This window comes from Capra hircus, chromosome 14 (assembly GCF_001704415.2).
Source record: "Capra hircus breed San Clemente chromosome 14, ASM170441v1, whole genome shotgun sequence".
Classification (NCBI taxonomy): Eukaryota; Metazoa; Chordata; class Mammalia; order Artiodactyla; family Bovidae; genus Capra; species Capra hircus.
Genome location: NC_030821.1, coordinates 14,566,987 through 14,591,182, shown reverse-complemented (window position 1 = coordinate 14,591,182; position 24,196 = coordinate 14,566,987). Strand labels below are relative to the sequence as shown.

Genomic DNA, 24,196 nt, shown 5'->3' with positions numbered 1-24,196 from the left:
TTAGGTATTAACCATCTTCCTCTTTAACATGAACAAACATTTTCCACCAGGGGCTCTGGAACCAAAGATGATTAAGAAAAAGATTTGGCCTGCAGCACCTCTGGTGGGCTCACCTCTCCTTGTCTCCGGGTCCCTGCTCCAGGAGAGGCGGTAATAACACACCTCAAGACCACTTTGGTGGCCTCGGGAAGCAGAGTACGGCTGAGATACAACCTGGGCCGGTGCTGATGGCCTTTAATACAAGGTTAAAGCACCCCAACTTGCCTTTCCTACAACCCTCCCCAGCTACGGGGAAGGCCAACCCTTCCATTTACCTTTCCTGAGCCTTTCCAGAAGGAAAAGTTCCCCTGTGCAATAATAATAAATGCCCCTGGTGACTTGATAGAGACAAGAGATGCAAAGGTACTAACGATACTATTATCTCTTCTTCCAGGTTCCAAGAATCACCAAGCTGACCAAGACAAAGGTTTATCAAATAGGAAACATTCCAGAGACTGCCTCCAGGATTGTTTTTCATTCCTTGTGACAGCGTCAGCTTGTGATTATCTAGGTTTTCTTCCGTTTCCACACAGACGTGTTGTCAGGCCCTGTGTGCTCTGCAAGACAACGGGACGGGGTGCTGTCCTTCGAGGAAGCCACCAAAGAATGAGTAATTAGAAACAATCAAAGTGCATTCTTCACTTGCAGAAAGGGCACATCCCGGGTGAAACAAATCCCGCTATGAGGTCTAATGAGAGGAAATTACCATTTTGTAGGTCAAAAACATCAGCAACTTTGTATGGTTTCATCTATACATAATTTGCATTTTTTAATTGCATTGTTTCTGTTCTCAAATTGAGCAGAAGGAGTACCTGAACTCTTCACCATGGCCTGTAAGGCTGCAGGATCTGCTCTCGTCCTTATCTCACTCGCGCCCCCCACAACAAGCACTCCCACTTGTTTCCACCACAGGATCGTTGCACCAGCTCTTTGTCTGCCTGAAACTCTCCCTCAGGCTTCTTTGTGGTCAATTCCTTCTCATTTCAGAGGACTCATCTTTCTTTTAGTAAAGCTTTTCAAAAAGGCCTTTCATGACCGTCTTACCCACCACTCTCTATCCCAACACACTCCGAAAAGACTATAATGCAAAGCACATGTGTAATTTTTAAATTTTTAGCAGTGAAATTTTTCCAATTAAATTTATCCGTTTGACTTTTTAAAAACCGTGATTAAAACGGACATAAATTTCACCATTTTAACCACGTGGGGAGTGTATAGTTCAGCGGCATTAAGTACCCTCACACTGTCAAGTAACTATGACTATCTTCCATCTCCAGACCCTTTTCATCATCCCAAACTGAAATTCTCTAGCCATCAAACAATAATTCCCCATTTCCTGCCCCTCGAGCCCCTGGGAACAACATTCTACTTTCTGTCTTTGGAATCTGCTTATTCCTCATATAATACATGGAAGAGACAATATTTGTCCATGGTGTCTAGCATATTTCACCTGTCATTTATTTATTATGTTTTATTTACCCCAATACATAAACAACTAGCTTCCTTGGCAGCTCAGTGGTAAAGAATCTGCTTGCAATTCAGGAGACACAGGTTCAATCCCCGGGTCAGGAAGATCCCCTGGAGAAGGAAATGGCAACCCACTCCAGTATTCTTGCCTGGAGAATCCCACGGACAGAGGTGCCTGGCAGGCTATATAGTCCATGGGGTCACAGAAGAATTGGACACGACTTAGCAACTAAAAACATAAACAATTTATTTTAAGATGTAATCAATGTAAAAAATGGGATATTGATAATTTTCTTTTCATACTAAGTCTCTAAACTGCAGTGTGCATCTCACACTTACAGCTCTACACAGTGGGGAGTGGACGTGATTCACTTACTCAGCGTTCAAAGGGATGCAGCCGCCATCGCGGATAGCATAGGTCTACCAGGTCACCTTTTTAACTTTTTTCACTTACTTTTCTCTAGCCAAAATTATTTTAACTTTTCTGTCTATGCTCAGCAGAATATAAGCTCCTCAAGGTAGGGCCTGTGTCTTCTGTGTTTTGTTTGTACGCTTTGTTTTCTGCTCTAAGCCAAGCATATATTAAATAGAACAAAATCATTTAAATATTTCTAGGTAGATGTCTTTAGAGCAGATGTTTTTACCAAAGGAAGACTCCATCTCCAACATATCACTGAGATCCTCTATCATCTAGAATGGCAACATCCCTGGAGACCACCAGTAATCAGACGTTCCCTTTCACAAAAAGGCTCAGGGCAGCATGGGACGCTGGTTAAGAGCCTGGACTCAGCCTTGCCTGGCACATAATGAGCATTCAACAAATATCGATTATTATTACAGGGCCCTCCCCAACTACATTCCAACATTTATAGCTTCATTTAGCAAATACTTAAGAACCTACTGAAGGGTACTGTGTCTACATGGCTGTTTCTATCACAGGAGCTTAAAGTCAGGTAAGAGTAAGCTATCATCCAGGGGGCAGATGTCTGCTAGGGATGCTATACTGAACTTTAGGTCCCCACAACAAGGAAATCTAACCTAGTCTTGGGATAGGGGGTCAGGAAAGACCTTCATGGAGGAAAGGATCTCTAGGCTTAGTTAATAAGAAGGAAGAAGGGGGAGTGAACATGGAAGAACATTCCACCTAAGCAACAGCCGCATGTAACTCCTCACCCTTGCCTGATCACGGAATGACTTCATTACTCCTTATGACTCTCATTTCTATTATTCTCTGACTTATGTCTTCCTATCCCCACAGACAAAGAGTTTCCCTCATCACCTGCTTCCCTACTAAGCACAGAAAATATTCAGGACATGTTTATTGAATGAATTAACTTTCCCCTATTTTTTCCTTAGGAATAAAGACCCACTTTTCCAAACTGGCCGCCTAAGCCATGGTTCTCCACGCGGTTCACACCAACTAGCTCCTGGCTTCAACAGACTCATGCTCAGTTTACAGTCCCAAACCAGTTCACATTCTTCAAACCTGCAGATACAAGAAAAGATGCCTCTAACTCAATCTCTGGGGTGTTTATTTCCCACCTACGAATCAAGAATACCAAGTGAGACTTCCACCTCCAGGTTTTGCCTCAGGCAAGTCTTTGAGCCTGTCTGACCCACATACATCACCTCTCCAGCCACCTTGCCTGTCTAGCTGACCCACAGACATCACCTCTCCAGCCACCTTGCCTGTCTAGCTGACCCACAGACATCACCTCTCCAGCCACCTTGCCTGTCTAGCTGACCCACAGACATCACCTCTCCAGCCACCTTGCCTGTCTAGCTGACCCACAGACATCACCTCTCCAGCCACCTTGCCTGTCTAGCTGATACAGACAGAGCTTCAGGGCTTTATCACCAAGTTCTCATCCAACCGTTTTAGCAACTGGACAATTGCTTAGTATCTTCAACAAATTCTGATTATGTTTTAAAGGTACATTATGAAAAGCAAATTCTTTTGAACTGCTTCCTCCCCACTTTTGTTTAAACCAACTTGTGACTGGCCAACAATTTTATTCATTATAGTTACCATTTCATTTTCCACCCCCACAAGATACATTCTTTCACTATAGGATGTGCCAAGAGTAATTAAGTACTTCTGAGTAAGAGATGAAAAACCCACAGGGTTTGCTGCAGATCGGGTTTACCTAGCCCCTACCTCATATAACTTTTAAGACAAAGCAAAGAAAACTGAGAAAACTCAGAAGAGACCTACTTTTCCAAAATGGCAGCCTGAGCTATGGTCAGAAAACTCCTTCAAGGAAAAGTTGACAAAGAAAACTCCTTCAAGTTTAGAACCACCTTTACTAGAGTATTAGATAAAAAGTGGGCAATAGCAGCGCAGTGGTAAAGAATCCGCCTGCCAATGCAGGAAACGCAAGAGACATAGGTCCGATCCCTGAGTCAGGAAGATCCCCTGGAGTAGGAAATAGCAACCCACTCCATTAACCTTGCCAGGAAAATTCCATGGACAGAGGAGCCTGGCAGCCTTTGCAGTCCATAGGGTAGCGAAAAGTTGGACACGACTGAGCGTGCACAAAAGGAAGCAGTGGGAAAACTACAGACGTGCAGACCTAGGTTTGAAGCAGAGCAAGAGTTCACAGGAGTTTCCCCTCCTAAAAAGTGAAGAGTATACCTCTGCAACGGTATAATGCCACCTGCCTATGTAACAGTGCCTGGCACACAGTCAGTACTCAAGAGATGTTACTCTCGCTCTACTTCTCAGAACATAGTTGGGTAATGAGGCTTTTATGGAAAAAATGAGTTTAGGAAAAAAATATCTATGGCTACTAAATTACCCTTGTGAACACTTGATCAAAATAAAGATGGCAGAACATGCCAAAACTTAAGACTTTCATAAGAAGTCATTATGAAACCATTTTCTCTTCAAACTGCAACTGAGAAATGAGAATTCTCCCTATCTTTTTGCTACCAGAATTCCCTTAGTCAGACTTTAATGACACTTGATAGAAACTGTTATAGCCATGATAGCTTACTATAAAATTTTCACTGTGTAGACAGAAATAAAGATATACTTGAGCATACATACACAAACACGTACACACACTCCTCCTTAAATATAAATGCTTACCATGGAATTAACATATGAAAACAATGCCCAATCTTCTCAAATTGCAAGGTCAGAATGACTTAAAACAAAAGACAACTAACATCTTAGGGAAACTAAGACGAGCAAAAATATTTTCTGTTACGTCACATACGCTTATCAGCTTATTTTCACGTTATTATGAAAGCTTCTTTAGACATGTAAAACATGCCCAAATAAAATCTGTAATGGTTCATACTTAATTATTTTCCCAGAAATATTGTGAGTAGAATAACTCAAAACCCTTTCACAATATTTCTAATCATTCTAAGGAATTAGCTGCAGCCTTTGCTTCCAAAGCCATAACACTATTAATGGTTCTATAACGCCATAGCATTAGGACAAATTAAATGCTCTTAAACAATCAAACAATAATTAAAGGCTGAGAGAGAGTTTAAGTGTTTAAGTTCATGAATTTACCAAAGTCAACTCTAATGCTTTTACATGAACTGTGCTTTCAAATTAAAATTCCCAATTTCTTTAATAGAAAGCATCTAAGAAACCCACAATAAAGTCAACCAATATAATAAACACTATAACCAGGATAATTACCATGATAAAACACTAGACATTTCATTTCACCGCTTTATGCCACACCTCCACATCATCCAATGATGGCTTCCCACAGCCAGGTGAGGCAGTTAACGCTCCTGGCACCCAGATGAGGGAGACCAGGCAGTGGGCACCATCAACAGCAAAAGGGGTGCTCTCTTTTTTTCTCCATCATGAGACGCTCTCACTTCTCTCTGTTCTCACCAAGTCTTCTCATAAGACTTTCAGGATCAAGCGATTCATGGCCAAGAAACAAAAGCAGAACTGTCTGAACGCCCCCAACGGATTGGATGATAATGCGTAACAGAATCAGGTACAGCTCCAAGAGGAGACACTGGAGAAGAACCGAGCTGGGTCTGTAAGGAGTTGCTCACCCGAGCCGGCACACATATAGATGCTGTATCAAGGTCACCGGCATCTTACCATATCGCTGTGAAAACATCACTACTGTCTGGACAGCCAAATGTGCTTTACTGGGAAAATGATTTGTCTCTTTGCTTCAGTGTTTCTGTATTAGTGAGCTGGCTTGGTAATAAATATATAAGATCTTTTGTTTGAAAAAAAAAGAAAAGTGACTCTACGGGGAACTCAAACCCGGGCTCTGTAACAATCTAAAGGGGTTGGATGGGGAGGGGTTCACGAGGGAAGGGACATACGTATACCTATGGCTACAGAACACTGTAAAGCAATTATGCTTCCATTAAAATTACATAAATTTTAAAAATTTTAAAAAAAGAGGTGCAATATCCTACTATATATAGCACAGGGAACTCTGCTCAATTTTATGTTAACAAGCTAAATGGGAAAAGAATTTGAAAAAGGACAGATGCGTGTGTATATACAACTGAACCACTTTGCTGTCCACCTAAAACTATCACAATATTGTTAATCAACTATAATATAAAATATAAATGTCTTTAAAAAGTATATCAAAAAATGTGAGTCTAGAATCCTACTGAAGATCACACAGCTAATAAGTGATGTAAGGGGCAGAAAAGAAGGCAGACTCAAGCCCAGATCTCCAGAGCATCACGCATATGGCATTCTCCACTCACAGTACGAGTCTTCCAGAGAGTGACAACTCAGGTATTTCAACTGGCTGCAGAACTCCAACTCCACAACACTCTGGGTCATTGATCCCCCAGTCTTCCACCCTTCCCTTCGCACCCCCAAGGGAAACACCATTTCACTCCAAAAGTCTTCAGTTTCTTCATGACCATTATCTATGAGGCCTGTTTGATCAGACACACCTAGGGCAGGGCTGGTGGAAGGAAAGGTAGCTTTTCCCAATCTATGTGGACGTGTGAAGGGGCTACAGTGGGAGTCAGGGAGACTGAGACAGCCACAAGGTGACACTGTCAACGCTGCGGTTACAGCAGTGTTGCTGGGGCTGGAGTCACAGACCACTGCCGACCCTGTCCCTACTGCAACAAGCAAGACCACACAAGACCAGTGCTGGGGCTCATGTGTGCTATGCTCTGTTTATCCAAAACGCTGCTAAACCAAGACTCAACCTAAACTTATTTCCTCCACACAGAGAAACACAGAAGATTCTTTTCAGTATGACAACCCCACAGGACCCTGAGATATCATCTGAATAAAAGATAAAGTCGGACTCAGGGTGGTTTCAGAAATCAGTGTGATTTATCAGGGCCTCCCTGCATGTGTGCATGTGCGTGCTAAGTCGTGTCCGACTCTTTGCAACCCCATGGACTGTAGCCGGCCATGCTTCCCTGTCCATGGGATTCTCCAGGCAAGAATACTAGAGTGGGTTGCCAAGCCCTCCTTCAGGGGATCTTCCCAACCCAGGGATCGAACCCGCATCTCCTGCATCGTAGGCAGATTCTTTACTGCTGAGCCACTGGGGAAACCCAAAGAGATTCCGTTTCTTATCTAACAAGAAACAAAGGACCTCACTGCACTTACCTATGAAATAAGAGATTGGGCATCTCTAATATAACTTTCACCTCTAGAAAAACATTCTGAGAATTTTTTAAAAATTGAACTTACAGACAGCAAATGTATACACTTAACCAGACTATTATTAAACAGTAATCTTATTTCTAAAAAAAAAACTTCAGAAATAAGACCTCAGTGTATTAATGTACACTATTCATTCATACAATAATTCAGTCATACAATATTCATTTTTAAAAAGTGTAATTAAAATACTTGATACACTGTATGTCTTTATTGTACATGTTTAATGCATTACAATTTTCCTAAAAACTACTTTCCTTTCCTCAATGTACAACTTTAAAGAATAAATAAATATACCTGGGCAGAAAAAGATAACTATCCCATTGCTTGCTAATTTATCAAAGTTCGTGAAGTAAAGAATGGACACAGAATGACTAAAATGCAACAGAAGGCATGAAGTCAGTTTTCTAAAGGATCACAAAGTTCAGCTCCCAAAGCAATGGGCAAGGCACTTTGCAAAGCACCAGCAAGGCCAACCTCATCACCTAACTGCACAGAAATGAGAAAACTTCTAAGACGAACCACAGGAAAAGATATCTACAATCAGAAGACATTTCCTCAGGATGTTTTGTTTGGGGTTAGATATTAAAAGTCCAGAGGTAACTACATCTTAGGCACATCGACTCAGCGGCAAGCACTCTTCACACTTTCCCTTCAGAATACTTTACAAAAGAAGCCCCAAAGAGGTCCTTTACTTCCCTGCGTGAGGCCAGGCCACAGGCTAGAAGTTTAAAGGACTGCAGGCTATACCCAGAGAATGTAACCATAATGAGAAGACGAGTGAAAAGTCTTTTAGGTTCTCGTTATCTTCCAGACACCCTCCTCAAACTCACGCACCCTTGGACTTGCCCTTGAAAAGTGAAAAGCACAGAAGTGGCTCTAAGAAGCTGGAGGCCACATCGCCTTCCTACCTGCTCTTTCCTACCCCCTGCTGTTGGTACAGGCGGCCTACACATCCATTTTCCAATGGGACAAGGATAGATCCCTACATTTAAAAATAAGACTAAAATGTATAGCCTTCTCATCAGGACACATGGGGACACCTGAGTCTTTAAAAGGGTGTAATTACCAAGCCACCAAGCTACAAGGCTGTACCCAGGCCTGGGAACAGAAAACAACCGAGGTGCTGGCATTACTTTCAGTGTACAGCCCTGTAGTTTGGTAATTGGCAGTTGACTGGCTGGAGAGCCTGCTGGTCTGTAATGACAGAGCAAGGGCATCTGTGGCCCACGAGTCAAGATGACAAGCATCCTCATGTAGCATGTAGAGAGGAAACAGAAGTATAACCCTTAATTCAACAGTGCTTTTACAGGCAAAGGGCCTGTCAGCTGGCACAGAGTAAGAGCTTAAATTATACACATTTTTAAGTTCAAAACTCCATTTTAGCACTGCTGTACACGAACTCCAGTGCACAGATGTGGATAACGGACAACCTTCTTATGAGCTAAATTTAACCCAAATGTATTAAATACGGACTGTAATACTTCCGTGTCAGCTTTGAAAATTGCTTTGAAGAGCAGTACTCAAGGTCCAAGGTGGAGTTCTATACCATCAACATCACCCGGTTATTCGTTCAGTTCATCAGTTCAGTCGCTCAGTTGTGCCCAGCTCTTTGCGACCCCATTGACTGCAGCACGCCAGGCCTCCCTGTCCATCACCAACTCTCAGAGCTTACTCAAACTCATATCTCAAAACTGACTTCATGCCTTCCGTTGCATTTTAGTCATTCTGTGTCCATTCTTTACTTCACAAACTTTGATAAATTAGCAAGCAATGGGATAGGTATCTTTTTCTGCCCAGGTATATCAAGTCGGTGATGGCATCCAGCCATCTCATCCTCTATCATCTCCTTCTCCTCCCACCTTCAATCTTTCTCAGCATCAGGGTCTTTTCAAATGAGTCAGTTCTTCACATCAGGTGGCCAAAGTATTGGAGTTTCAGCTTCAGCATCAGTCCTGCCAATGAATATTCAGGCCTGATTTCCTTAAGGATTGACTGGTTTGATCTCCTTGCAGTCCAAAGGACTCTCAAGAGTCTTCTCCAACACCACAGTTCAAAAGCATCAATTCTTTGGTGCTCAATCTTCTTTATAGTCCAACTCTCATATCCATACATGGCCACTGGAAAAACCATAGCTTTGACTAGACGGACCTTTGTTGGCAAAGTGACGTCTCTGCTCTTTAATATGCTGTCTAGGTTGGTCATAGCTTTTCTTCCAAGGAGCAAGCATCTTTTAATTTCATGGCTGCAGTCACCATCTGCAGTGATTTTGGAGCCCCAAAATATAAAGTCTTTCACTGTTTCCATTGTTTCCCCATCTATTTGCCATGAAATGATGGGACCAGATGCCATGATCTTAGTTTCTGAATGCTGAGCTTTAAGCCAACTTTTCCACTCTCCACTTTCACTTTCATCAAGAGGCTCTTTAGTCCTTCTTCACTTTCTGCCATAAGGGTGGTGTCATCTGCATATCTGAGGTTATTGATATTTCTCCCGGCAATCTTGATTCCAGCTTGTGCTTCATCAAGCCCAGCATTTAGCATGATGCTATTTGTTAGAACCATAAATTCTTAGACTGCACCCCAGACCTATTGAAACAGAAACTCAGGGGGTGGCACTCGGTGATTTGTGCTGCAACCAGACTACCAGGTGGCTCTAATGCCCACTGAAGTCTGAGGCCCACTAGCTTAGAAGAGAATGAAGACACAAAAGGAAAAAAGTACAAGATATTTATATGAAATGGGGTGGGACACAGAAAGAACACTCAGGTAGAAAAGAGCATGAGGAAATGTAGTAGAAATAAGAGGAAAGTTAGGTTTTAAAACCAGGAAACTGAAGATATCGAGTGCCAGCCCAGGGTGTCCAAACTTTGAACTGGGAATTGCGAAAGAACAACCAAAAGGCTGGCACACTTGAAAGTTTGGGAGCAGGAAGTGAGATCCTTAGAAGGGTGGATTAGGAAGAGCTGGGAAGCCTTGATGGAAAGCTATCAGGAAGGCTACTCTAGAGCAAGATAATGAAATGGGGACAAAGGAGGGGTTTACAAGGTCTCAAGATTGGAAATTTCAGTAAGGCTTGGCAGCAGAGACATCTTGCCGACACCATTTATAGAAAGGTACGTTTGGGAGAAGACCAGACAATGCTGGTTTTGGTGTCTGGGATACCAACAGAGCGTCCAAGGAAAACGTCTACCAGGTGATCAGAACAGTGAAAAAGAAAAGAGCCCAGAGCCAGAAAAAGAGATTAGAAATGATGCGGGCATGTGAAAATGATGGTCTGAAGCCACAAAGTTAAGTGATATTCGCGGAGCAAATGAAAAGAAAAAAAAAAAGAATAGAATTTCATAGTGAATTTCTTTCTTACACTTACTAACTTATCACCAAATAGCAGAACCATCCAAGTCCCCAAGTGGGAAATCTGGAACTGAGATCAGCTTGTAGATACAGAGAGTGAGAGAAGTGGGGTAATTTAAACACAACAGCTCTGCTTGAAAACAGCCCTAATTGTATTTTAGATTGCTCTAGAATGAAGAATTGAAGGTGAGGATTACCAATTATATTTGTTTCAAAGGAATCCCTGGTTCTAGTAGTTACACAGAATTTTGCTCTAATTATCTTATCAGTAAGAATGAAAGTGTTATGAATGGGGAACCTGATGAACAGCAGGAAACAAGCGTTAGATTCACTTTTATTCTATTACAGAACCTGTCCCTTTTACCCCGGCAACAAAGAGTTTTTTCCTTGGAACCTCCCAGAGCTCCTAAGATCACGGGGTGGTGGGGGCGCCGCCATGTCAGCCCCCTGCCCTCTGGCTCCCCTGGCTGACCATCACCTGCAGAAGTCCTGCCAAGAGCAAGAAAGGGAGGCAGGGCAGTTCAGTAACTGTACCACCTCTGTCACTTTAAGTCACTAACAGGGTGTGGCCCAGAAACAGACGCAGAAGTACAGCTGACCCCTGAACAGCGCAGAGGTTTAGGGGTGACAACCTTCCTTGCAGTTGAAAATCCACACACAACTTATAGTTTGTTCTCTGTATCCACTGTTGCCTGTATCCTCCCCATCTGTCTATCACGCCAGCCATTCAACCTACCATGGATCGTGTAGGACTGTAATATTTACTATTAAAACAACAACAACAACAACAACAACGAACCCACATATAGGTGAACCGGCATAATTCAAAGGTCAACCATGTAGTCAACTGAGTTTTAACAAAGAGGCAGAGGGAGTACAATGGAGAAAAAGCAGCCTTTTTGACAAATGGTGCTGGATGCATGCTAAGTCACTTCACTCGTGTCCAACTCCTTACGACCCTATGGACGGTAGCCCACCAGGCTCCTCTGTCCATGGAATTCTCCAGGCAAGGATACTGGAGTGGGCTACCATAACCTCCTCCAGGGGATCTTCCTGACCCAGGGATCAAACCCGCGTCTCTTAGGTCCCCTGCACTGTCAGATGAGTTCTGTACCCCTAGCGCCACCTGGGAAGATCCACATGCCAAAAAAAAGTCTAGACACAGACTTTCATGCTTCAGAGAAATTAACCCAGAATGGATTACAGACCTAACTGTCAAACGCAAAACTCCTGGAAGATACCATAGGAGAAAATGTAAATGACTTTGGGTATGAGAATGACTATTTTAGAGACAATACCAAAAGCATAATCCATGAAGACATAATTGATAATAATTCATTAAAATTGAAAACGTCTACCCTGCAAACTACACAGTCAAGAAAACGAGAAGAGAAGCCACAGACTGGAGAAAAGATTTCTGGAAAACACATCTGGTAGGGGACTATGATGCAGGGGTTGGACAGCAAGTGGTCTTCCTATTTGTCAGGGCCTCCTGGCCGTGCTGTGTTCGCCAGTACTCATTTCGCTTTCAGCTCATCTTTTCTCCCCATCACAACCTTCTGGACTTTGTTCTTAGTCAGATCCTTTCACTGCTGGTACCTACATATTTTCCCACAATAATAAACATTTCCAGCTAAGGGAAGGAACTGGGAAAATAGATACGATAAGGAAGAAATCTGCTGTTTTGATATGATAAGAACTTTGTTAAATCTACTGAGGGATGCCACACCATGGGGTCGCAGAACGGCGATGAAACAAACAAGAGTGGAGCGGTATCAAGCAGCAGCTATCTGGAGTATAACCTCAATCAAGGCCATCTCGCTCACATACAGTAAGGCTGTTGTGAATTCCCGCATCCCTGCGGACCAGTGGGAATCAGCGCTTGTTTATACAAGGGTTCTAAAATGGGCAGGCCCAGGGGGTGGGTGAGCAGGCACTGCTTACAATATGATAGACGCTCTCGTTGTTTTTTCTTCCTCTCCCCAGCAATGACTTTCAGGGACACTACCCTCCATTTCTTCTCTGCGTGAGATGTGTGTACATTTCTGTGCCTAGAAGAAAGTCCCCTTTGCTGGGCCAAACACTTACTGGGCACACTTTGACGTGGACATTAAAAACTAGGAGATCAACAAATACCCTTCAAGTTAAAGGTTGTATTTTCCTGCCAGTGTGTGGGTGGCACTGCTCACTCTAGCTTTGAAGAGCTATTTTCTCTCTCTTTTAAAAGACTATGGGCTCTTAATATACTATGTAGGGAGTATATGGATAGTTTTAAAGGATCCATCAGCCTCCTGATTTTTAAAAGAAATGAAATCAAGCGTATGTGTACAGCCTTCATCAAATTCTCCAAGGAGTCTGTGATCCAAAAATAGCTTTAAGTAGCACTGTATTTGGTTCCATAGGGAAACCCAGAAGCACTCTTCCATCTTAAAAGTCAAACCCTAAAGTCACACCGACAGTAAAACTATAGCCTTAAAAACAGAAACTCTGTCCTTTTGTATCCAGACAGTTTTATGCATTGTATTATGCTTTACCAACTACTTTAAAGGATCAATATTTGAAACCCTTTAATAATTCAGTTATATACCTCCTGTGGAAGGCATACCTCACTTAATACTTTTATATAAACGTCCTTTAATCTTCACAAAAAGCTGTGAAGTAGCTTTCATGTTTTAAAAGCATGAAAACAGACTTACAAAGCTGATTTTTTTCTGAAGGTCACTGTACTAGGAAGCTGGGGTTTGAACCCAGGTCTTCTGATGCCAAAATCTGTGGTAACATTCTGTAAACTACTAGTTTAAATAAATCTCAACTGGACTATAGAGACAGAAGGTTGGCTAGTGGTTGCCTAGAGCTGGGAGGCATGAGAGATGAGGTGAGAATGGCGTGGGGCTTAGGAGCAGGAGGGAAGTGACTGCTAATGGATATTGGTCTTCATTCAGGGGCTTGATGAAAAAGTTCTAAAATTAGAGTGTAGTGATGGCTGCACAACTCTGAACACACTAAAAACCCCTGAGTTGTATACTTTTTAGATGGATGAACTATAGAGCATGTGAATTATATCTCAAAAAAGCTGTTACAACATCAAATGAACACTAAAGGAGAGTACCAATTTTCAATATTTCGTCATCTTTAAGATCAAGATGAATACAACTCAGAAACTATGACTTAGGTGTTTTCGTTTCCCCAAGTATTTACAATTCATTTCACATTAGGAAGGTCAGTAGTAGCTAGAAGGGAAAAGTTGACTTACTATTCCTGGATTAACTCCAGCTTGGCTAGAATCTGGCTGAAGATCTCTTGAGTTTCCTCTACCTCTCCTCCTGCAGGGTAGGGACTGAACTTACTTATCTGTACTCTGACTTAAAGAGACATAAAAATGGAGACAAAAACCTAATACTCAGAAATGTTTAATCACTAAACTATTACTGGTCATTAGGGCTGCAAGTTATGCTAATATCATGAGAAGTACTCATAAACATACCAAGTCAAGCTTATCTTTAAAACCACAGTTTCATTCCTCCACTTCCCTTTTCAGAAATGTTCAATAGTTCCTTGTTATTTATCTTATTAAATTCCAAATGCTCCGACTGGCACCCAACCCCTCCTCATCTCCCATCTATTATAAAAGCCTCAAGTCGGGCGCCCTCCTCACTGTTTCACACTCAATTCCATCTCCAAGTTAGGGGGGATTCTCCAGCAATCCCTTCCCTTCTTCTCCCTTGGCTCAGCTGGTAAAGAATCCACCTGCAATGCGGGAAACCTGGGTTCAATCCCTGGGTTGGGATGATCCCCTGGAGAAAGGAAAGGCTACCCACTCCAGTATTCTGGCCTGGAGAATTCCATGGACTGTATAGTCTGTGGGGTTGCAAAGAGTTGGACACGACTGAGCGACTCACTTTCACTGCCTTCAAAATCCTGTTATCTTTTAGGCCTACCTCAAGTCTCACATCCTTCTTGACCATTCAGCCTTGACTCTCTTCTTTCACATTATATCCCATCTAGTCACCACTGAACCTTGTACCAAATACAGTAAGCATGCTTCCATCATCATTCTTTGGGGAGGAGACCCCATGCGACAAGCACATAGATCAGAACTATGTATAAAGAAGATAACTTAGTCGTTAAACTACCATGAGTAGACTTACTTCCCAACTCCAATAAGTCATGCAAAACAGTCAAAAAATAAACCAGTTCGTTCACTAGCAACCCATGAAATAATCTGGAAATTATCTTTATAGGTGAGATTTAAGACAATATATGATTTAAGAGTTTTCTAGTGAGGTGCTTAATTAATATGTATCACTTAGTTTAGTACACAGAAGAATAAAACATTTCACATGATTTACGGAAATGATTCAAAAATGGATATTTGATTGATATGGACTTCAGTTCAATTCAATTCAGTCGCTCAGTCATGTCTGACACTTTGCAACCCTATGGACTGCAGCACGCCAGGCTTTCCTGTCCATCACCAACTCCTGGAGCTTACTCAAACACATGTCCATCCAGTCGGTGATGCCATCCAATCATCTCATCCTCTGTCGTCCCCTTCTCCTCCCGCCTTCAATCTTTCCCATCATCAGGGTCTTTTCTAATGAGTCAGTTCTTCGCATCATGTAGCCAAAGAATTGGAGTTTCAGCTTCCGCATCAATCCTTCCAATGAATATTCAGGACTGATCTCCTTTAGGATGGACTGGTTGGATCTTCTTGCAGTCCAAGGGACTCTCAAGAGTCTTCTCCAACACCATAGTTCAAAACCATCAATTCTTCGGCACTCAGCTTTCTTTATAGTCCAACTCTCACATCCATACATGACTACTGGAAAAACCACAGCCTTGACTAGACAGACCTTTGTGGGCAGAGTAAAGTCTCTGCTTTTCCAACCAGTCCATTCTGAAGGAGATCAGCCCTGGAATTTCTTTGGAAGGAATGATGCTAAAGCTGAAACTCCAGTACTCTGGCCACCTCATGCGAAGAGTTGACTCATTGGAAAAGACTCTGATGCTGGGAGGGATTGGGGGCAGGAGGAGAAGGGGACGACAGAGGAAGAGATGGCTGAATGGCATCACTGACTCGATGGACGTGAATCTGAGTGAACTCCGGAAGTTGGTGATGGACAGGGAGGCCTGGCATGCTGCGATTCATGGGGTCGCAAAGAGTCGGACACGACTGAGCGACTGAACTGAACTGAACTGATATGGACTTACTCCATTTAAAAATCACATTCATTCTTCCATTCAATAAATATTTCATAGCACCCACTAGGTGTCAGGAATTTAGTCATCAGAATTCAAAGCCTATTTTTAAAGGTAACATTCAGAAACACGTTGTCATTGGGTTCACTTTGAAAAGATTTCCTCCATACACGTCAAGGTATCAACTGAAGACAACAACCAACACAGGCGCCTAAACAGGCAACATCCTTATCAATGAAGGTCTTTCAGCTTCTTGCCATGAAGCCACCATTGGCTATATCTTTTGCTTGGGCATTGTTCCTAGTTACCAAAGCCTTGAGCCTGAATCATAAATCCTCTTCTTTCCCAAGAATCAAGACAAATCCAGCTATTTTCCTCTTTCCCCATCTCCACCCACCAGAAAAGCAGTATGTCTGAGCCCTAGCAAACCATTTCTAAATGACACACAGCTCTACCCTACACTTACAATCTCCTCAACCGCCAAGAACAGAATGGATCCTTCTCAGATGGGTTTCATGCAATTAGAACTGCTAACTACTCATGCGTACCAATTATGGGCTTTATTTACAAAGTACACTGAGTGTAGACACGGTTCAGACACGCCCTGACATTTATCCTCAGGATCAGTTTAACATACTTACCTTCCTCTTGCACTTGTGTATCTTCTTTAAAAAAACATCCCCCCACCCTGCCCCCGCCAGCCGAAAAAAAAAAAATCCAGCCTGGCATTCTAGGACTTTCCTACTATACAACAGAGGTATTGTGTTCTTGGGCTTGGGGCAAGTATCAAAGAGATAGAAATACTGTTTAGCAAGAAACACCATCCTTATATAAAGGTATGGAGTGACCACACATAGGACAAAATGTTCAACTGATCCAGTCTTAAAACTGGCTAAAAGTTAAGATCCACAGCATGAGGGCAGTAGTGTGGCCAAAGAGGAAGAATCATTTCCATGTTTAGTTTTTTCTCTTTTAAACATAATAAAATTTCTTAAACCTGGCTTATATGTAGTTAAACTTCTCAAATGATCATCCCCAAAGAGGGAAATATAATGATGAAAAATCTAAACTTACATTACAAAAATAATCCAAACCATAAATTTTCCAGTTCATACTCAGATTTCCAAGTATGTCACTTAATCATATTTGAACATACGTGTTTGTGTGATATTCTGAGAATTCACTGCAAACAAACTATGTTTTAACAACCAAGCTCAAGAGGAAGTTGAGAGGTCCAGCTTTCACTAAAAGTTTAACAATTTATTACAGCTCAAGCTGGAAATATACTATTCTTAGACCAAGAGAAAATTTATACTAACTCGGACCTTCTCTACAGCAGGCAAATAAGTTAAGCCTGTGGATTTGTATGGATGCCTCAACTTGCAGGGTCAATAAAGGGAGTTTGAGAAATGAACAAAGGAAGGACATTGGTGCAGAAAATGCTATTAAATCTGAAGAGTAAGTGTTGTCAGGAGTAACTGAGAAGTAGCCACATTTTCTGAAAACTTTCAAGACTGTGAAGTATTATACACCAGAGGGAAAAAATGTTAATCTAGCTGACTTTATTAAATTCCTCCAGTGACATACATTTTGCATTTAAATGTTTACGCAGCTCCCTTAAATAAATATCAGTATTTATTAGCTGTGCACATTTACCTGGTGGCTTCTTTCAACTACCTGAATCATTCTCATTGCTCTATAAACTATGAGTAAATGCTACAATGGAGACATAAAGAAGACCAGAAAGCTACAACACTTCACACCCTGGCTCATACTCAGTAGACATTGGTGAACTGATTGGACTTTGAACTAAACAAAACATTTCTAAGTTATTCAAATCTACTCGAGTGCCATAACAGATACTCTTTTTTTTTTTTTTTGGCCTGATTTGTAGCTTACGGAATCTTAGTTCCTTGAACAGGGATTGAACCCAGGCCACCGCAGTGGAAGGCCCAAGTCCTAATTACTGGATTGCCAGGGAATTCCCACATCAGCTACTCTTAATGAACGCTAACTGAATCCTATGAGCGCCCCCCCACCCCCGCCCCGATTCTAGTGGCCTAAGAAAGGAGACAAAACAAAGTGTGTGTTAACCATCCATCCACCTACCCATCCAGGAATATGAAACCTCTGAAGTGCTAGGCACCATACTAAAGGCTGAGAATATAATGCGTGTAAATTTTTCCAACTTCTTATTTTCCTTTGCCTCAAAATCACCACAGACTGGTTGTCAACACCTCGTGCAGATGACCAGTTGCCCCAGTGCAATAAAGCTGGCCCTACCACACGTCCCCCTTCCTGCCCTCCCCCAGTTGTGAGCTAGTAACATTCAAACACACCAGTGAGTTCACCTCCCACGCTTGTATTCCCCACTTGAACCCAGTGAAGGCACCCGACCAGGGTCCTCCCCGCCCCCACCTGCCCCGCTGAGTGTGCTCCCTGGAGCTCCTCGCACACAGCCCCCCACGCCGCACGCTGGGCCTCCCTCTCCCAGGACCTGTGAGTGTGATAACGCCTTTAATTTCATATGCCTCTCTGGGGGGTAACCTCTGCGGCCATTTGTGATGATCCCTCAAGACCCCACAAGGAGGTCGTACGCCCCCCCTTTATAACACAAGGTGCAAAACTGAACAGAGCCCCGTCCTTCTGGAGCTTGGTCTAATGAGAGTCAATCAAATGCCATGAAAACAGATTGGAGAAATAAGTGTTCCCAGGGGAGGTGAGCAGAGCCACGAGAGTGTGTGTGCCTGTGTGCGTGCTGGGGGTGGGGGAGGAGTGGTCAAAGGGGACTGCTCTGAGAGCTGAAGGCGGACAGGCCCTAACTAAAGGAAGAAAGGAAAGAGAAACAGAGAGGAAGAAGGTTTCACACAGAAATAATAGTCTCTGGGACTTCCTTGGGCATCCCATACTTCAGCCACCTGATGTGAAGAACTGACTCATTGGAAAAGACACTGAGGCTGGGAAAGATTGAGGGCAGGAGGAGAAGGGGACGACAGAGGATGAGATGGTTGGATGGCATCACCGACTCAATGGACACAAGTTTGAGCAAGCTCCGGGAGTTGGTGATGGACAGGGAAGCCTGGCGTGCTGCAGTCCACGGGGTCGCAAAGAGTCAGACACGACTGAGCAACTGAACAACAACAACCCTAGCAGTCCAGCAGTTAAAGACTCTGTGCTTCCACTGCAGCGGGTGGAGGGCAAAGGTTCAATCCCTGGTCGGGGAACTAAAATCCCATATGCTGCTCAGTGTGGCCAAAATGTAAAAATAATAAAAGAAAGAGCAGTTTATGCAAAAGTCCCTGGAGCAAGGAAGTGGCCCACAGGAGAAGCTGCAATCTGCCCACGCTACTGGGTGACAGGAGAGCAGGCAACACGAGGAGATGGGGCGGAGAAGCAGGCAGAGGCCAGACGTGCAGCAGGCAGGTAAGGGTGTGTCCATACCTTAACATTAAACAAGAGGAAATAACAAAACCCCAAAAAGCTTCATGTAGCCACGATAGAAAGTGGACTGGATCCCAAATCAGACGAGTGCCTCCTAGTCCCAACTTCGAGATTAAAAACAAGCGGATGCCAACCTCTGCCTCAGTCAGTGTGTCAAACGAAGGTACCAAGACCTATCTCCCAGCATCCGGTGAGGAATACATCAGGTAAAGCATGTGAAGTCGCTCTGTAAAGTGTTTAGAAAATCATTGGCATTATAAGATTACTGGTTATTTTAAATTAAATGTTGCAACATAAACCATGATTTGCATAAATTCTATTTTCTCCTTTTAACATCAAATTAGGAAACATGTGCCCAAAGGTGGGAGGCTTCCCAGGTGGATATAACACACTTTAAGGGTAATATTCTCATACTTGTGCTTCACTGAAAGAAATGATCTTTACAAAACTTAAGACCTAATTAAAATTCAGATGTTAACCTACACTCTGACCTTTTATGGATGGATAGCCTGCTCTTCAGCTATTCATATATTTCAATACACCATATATTATATTTCAATATACTAGAATCTTAACTACCACCATGTAAACTTCCTCAGGAAAAATATCTCTGGTATTAATCCAGAATTGTATGTCATCAATCAATAATCTTATTACACAGAGAGCTTGGCGCCAAACTAGACAGAAAGCTTACCAATCCTTGTATATCATTAGACATAAGTAAGTACAAGTGGCTTTCATGGTTTGAAGGCAATATTCTAAAGTAGAGCAATAAAGCATAAAGAAAAAAATACATTTGTGGTTCTTTACGATGGATAAATGACTCTATCATATACTTCGTTCTTGGTGTGTGCAGTTCTTGCTGCCAAAAAATAGCAAGCAAGAAAAAAAAAAAGCAGGGTGCTCTAAAACTGATGTTGGTGTAAGGCTTGCTTATCTCTACAACTTCCCATGACCCTTATCTCTTCCTAAAAGGAAGGGATTAAAGCAATCAAATTTAGCAAGAGGAATGACTCAGTAGAGACACACACACACACACACACACACACACACACACACACACACAGAGTTTAGGCTATTTTCATATTATACAGGGTAACTTCTAGGTCATTTGCAGCTAAAACTGCTACAGGAATCTTCAAAAAATATGTTTTAAAAATCAAAATAATAAAACAGTATAAGATTTTATAAAAGTACATTCTAAAACAATCCATGAGTATAGCATACTTACAGATTCGTTATCAAAACTGAATGCCTGTAATTAGTATTTTCCGAAATTAATACTGGTTTTAAAGGGATTGAGTCTATTTAAAAAGTAAGCCTCGTAAAACACATTTTTTTTCTTACAAATATTTATCAAATGAAACTTATTTTATGTCTTTTAGCAATTTCTCCCTCAATGTAAAATAAAGGTGTTAACTTTTGTAAAATAAAGGTGTCAGATTTTTGCATCATTTTTAAAATGTGAAATTTTCATTACATATTAACTTCAAACCTAAAATTGCTTTTTTCTCTTCATCAGTCTGACTATAAAATAGCAATTTTGAAATTACTGAAATACTTACAGGATTTTTCCATTCAATACCAGAAAACTCTTATAAGCTTAATGAATTGGAGAAGCATTACCGGCTGACAAAGGCAAGAAGCCTCAAGAAGCCCCAGGAATTTCATCATTCCATCTTCCAACGTGGGATGGGGGAGGGGAGACCACTCTAGGAAAAGCTAACTAAGTACACACTGAAGGATTGTAAAGTATCCCTTCTACAGAACAACAGAACCACAGAACAAAATAGACAGCCTTCAAAACAGTATAAAAATACTTTTAATTGTATGTTAAGAGTTAGGAACAAAAACCTAAAACCTTTGTCCCTTTTAGCATTGAAAGCAGAGAAAGAGTGCCTATAAGTAAGAAATATTAGAAAATGTTGTCCTAAGTAAAAGTTAGGACTTGACGATGATATTGAGTCAGAATAAATGCCTAAGTACACAAGCACCAAATGTACTGAGTGAAACAATCCATTTTTTAAAAGGCAAAGTGCAAACTGATCTTAAGTCAAAAAACAGTGGCTGGATAGAACGCCTTCCTTTTAGACGCTGGATAGAATTCAAACAAATGCATGGCAACAACACTGCACCATTTACTTCCCTTTCAGTTTTGAAACCCATATGTGCCAAGATCAATAACATGGAATATAATCTAAGAACTTTAATATATCAAAACAAAAGAGGGAAAGAAGGCCTTCGGGACCTCTGGGTAGAAGAGAGTCTCAAGATGGAACTCATGAGTAAAAACAAGTTAGAGTTTAACATTAGACACTAGAATCTGTATTTCATTCCTTATTTCACGTGGAGACTTGAACAAAGTCTGGGTGAAATAAGGCTTTAAGCCAAGCCCAGCTGGAGAAGAACACCATCAAGTCAGGGGCAAGTCAAATACACACCAATGTTTCAAGGCTTCTGCTAAAGAATGCTGAAGTTTGTTCCTTTTCCCAAACCAGGACTCATCAAGTCCTCCAAGAAGGCAGCAAGAACTGGTCCCTCACACTGCCGATCAAGTCCCTGATTCATGGGGCACTCACCCTGCCCCCCAAGAGTGAACTCAGGCTGATCTTGTTCAAGGAAGAGGAAGGAGGAAGAGGGGAACTGATGGAAATAGAGATATCTGAGAAAACATATTCTAAGAAAAAGGAAGTGGGCACAAGAGACTCTGGCACCTGAGTTCATGGTAGGGGCAGGGGTGGAATCAGAGTGGAGAGATTGAAGTCTTAGAGCAGAGGGCCTGGCAAGCTCGCTGAGCTAGTTAACTTTTTCTATAACTGGTTTCTTCCTTGGTATCTGTCTCTCCATAGAGTCTCAAAACGATCTGCCTGCTCTCATAAACAAGCAGAGTCAACCATTTGAAAAGCCCATTAGAACCCAAAATGACCCATCCTGAAACTAGCTTGCACTGGTGATGAGCAGTACAAGAGCTTAAGGACAAAGCCTTGGGGCTGGATAGGTTAGGCTACTTCCTGGTTCCTTCCTGGTGACTTCGGGCAAGTGACTTAACTGCCCCGGGTCTCTCTGGTTAACTCATCTGTGACTTGGGCTGGGTAACAGTATACCCGCCTCACATGAAGGCAGGGAGGATTCCACGACTGAACAGACACAGAGCACTTGGGACAGCTGCTTGGCACTCAAATAAGCAGTGCATAGCATTAGTTACTAGTAATTTTTTACTGATGAAGTGACTTTCCTAATGTCCTATGTAGAGATGGGTTTGAGAAGAAAAATTATTCTTATCAAGAAATAAGATAAGATTCTTATCTCTTAAGCAGATTCTCCCTTAATCCCATTTAGTGGGTGAGAGGCGAATTTCTGGGGGTTTGTAGGAACTCAGAGCAAGCACGTAGAAGGTATCTTCTATGTACCTACACCACCTGCCTGGGCATGGGCCGAAGCATACCTCCCCCATGGGATGAGTTAATGGGCCAAAAGGCTAGAAGCAAGTTGGAGCTCCCTGGGGACAGTCACCTCCTATTGCCAGCAGCCCTGCTCAGGTGGGACTTGGCTGGCAGGAGACAAGTTTCAAGTCTTCCTCAATAGCAGCCTGTGAGTTATGCGCAACCCAGGGACCTTTCCAGACCGATGATCACGGAGATAGTGGGTAGGAACCAGGAGCTGATGATACTGCTGCTGCTGCTAAGTCGCTTCAGTCGTGTCCGACTCTGTGCAACCACATAGACAGCAGCTCACCAGGCTCCCCCGTCCCTGGGATTCTCCAGGCAAGAACACTGGAGTGGGTTGCCATTTTCTTCTCCAATGCATGAAAGTGAAAAGTGAAAGTGAAGTCGCTCAGTCGTGTCCGACTCTTAGCGACCCCATGGACTGCAGGCCACCAGGCTCCTCCGTCCATGGGATATTCCAGGCAAGAGTACTGAAGGGGGGTACCATTGCCTTCTCCAGCTGATGATACTAGGACTAGAAAAATGATCAGGTCACTCATGAACAAGAAGCAATTTGACTCCTGCAACTCCAGAATCAGGACCCACACAAAAGGTTCCTGGGGCCTCCAAATACTGATGAGGAATAGTTAGAAAAGGGCAATGGATCGTTATAATTCAGTTCAATTCGGTTTAGTTCAGTCGCTCAGTTGTGTCTGACTCTTTTCGACTCCATGGACTGCAGCTTGCCAGGCTTCCCTATCCATCACCAACTCCCGGAGCTTACTCAAATTCATGTCCATCAAGTCGGTGATGCCATCCAATCATCTCATCCTCTGTCGTCCCCCCTTCCCTTTCTGCTTTCAGTCTTTCCCAGCATCAGGGTCTTTTCAAATGAATCAGTTTTTTGCATCAGGTGGCCAAAGTATTGGAGTTTCAGCTTCAGCATCAGTTCTTCCAATGACCATTCAGGACTGATTTCCTTCAGGATGGACTGGTTGGATTTCCTTGGAGTCCAAGGGACTCTCAAGAGTCTTCTCCAACACCACAGTTCAAAAGCATCAATTCTTCAGTGCTCAGCTTTCTTTATAGTCCAGTTCTTACATCCATACATGACCACTGGAATTGTTATGATTGGCTAGTTTAAATAAGAATCCTTGTAATATACTTCAGTGGAGCACTTTAGTTTTTAATGAGACATGTCTGGAGAAGGGAGGTCAGGGGTCTTGTTTGGGGCTAAGTTACTTCTCCAGGGTTCTAGGGGTCTGTTTGTTGGTTGGCCCAAGTCAATGGAGGGTGCTACACGTGCACAATGGAGGGGGGGCATCAAAACTCCCTCCTCACTGCACAGCTTACAAAGTGTGCCAATAATGATAGTATCAATGGCCATTAAGCTTTCTTCTTCAGTAGAATTTTTCTCTCTCTGGGAATGACTGTTAGCATTCTCCATCAACTGCTTGAACTGAATTATCACTAGATTCAATCAAAAATCCTACCCTTAGACTGGGGCAACTATCCCATCTTCCACTTTGATTTTAATTCTTACATTTTACATTATACACACTTGTAAATATGAGATCACTGACAAGCGCTGGGGGTTCAAATTTTCATGTGAGCCAAGAGGTCCCAGCCTATCT

At 42.5% G+C, this 24,196-nt stretch overlaps 1 protein-coding gene and 1 pseudogene across 1 annotated transcript in view; one reads left to right on the top strand and one right to left on the bottom strand.

Moving 5' to 3' along the window:
* The window catches only part of SDC2 (syndecan 2), a 123,364-nt gene that overhangs the window by 40,997 nt on the left and 58,171 nt on the right, over nucleotides 1–24,196 (bottom strand). The gene's annotated exons all lie outside the window — the stretch shown is intronic.
* On the top strand, nucleotides 5,102–5,908 carry LOC108637513 (annotated as a pseudogene).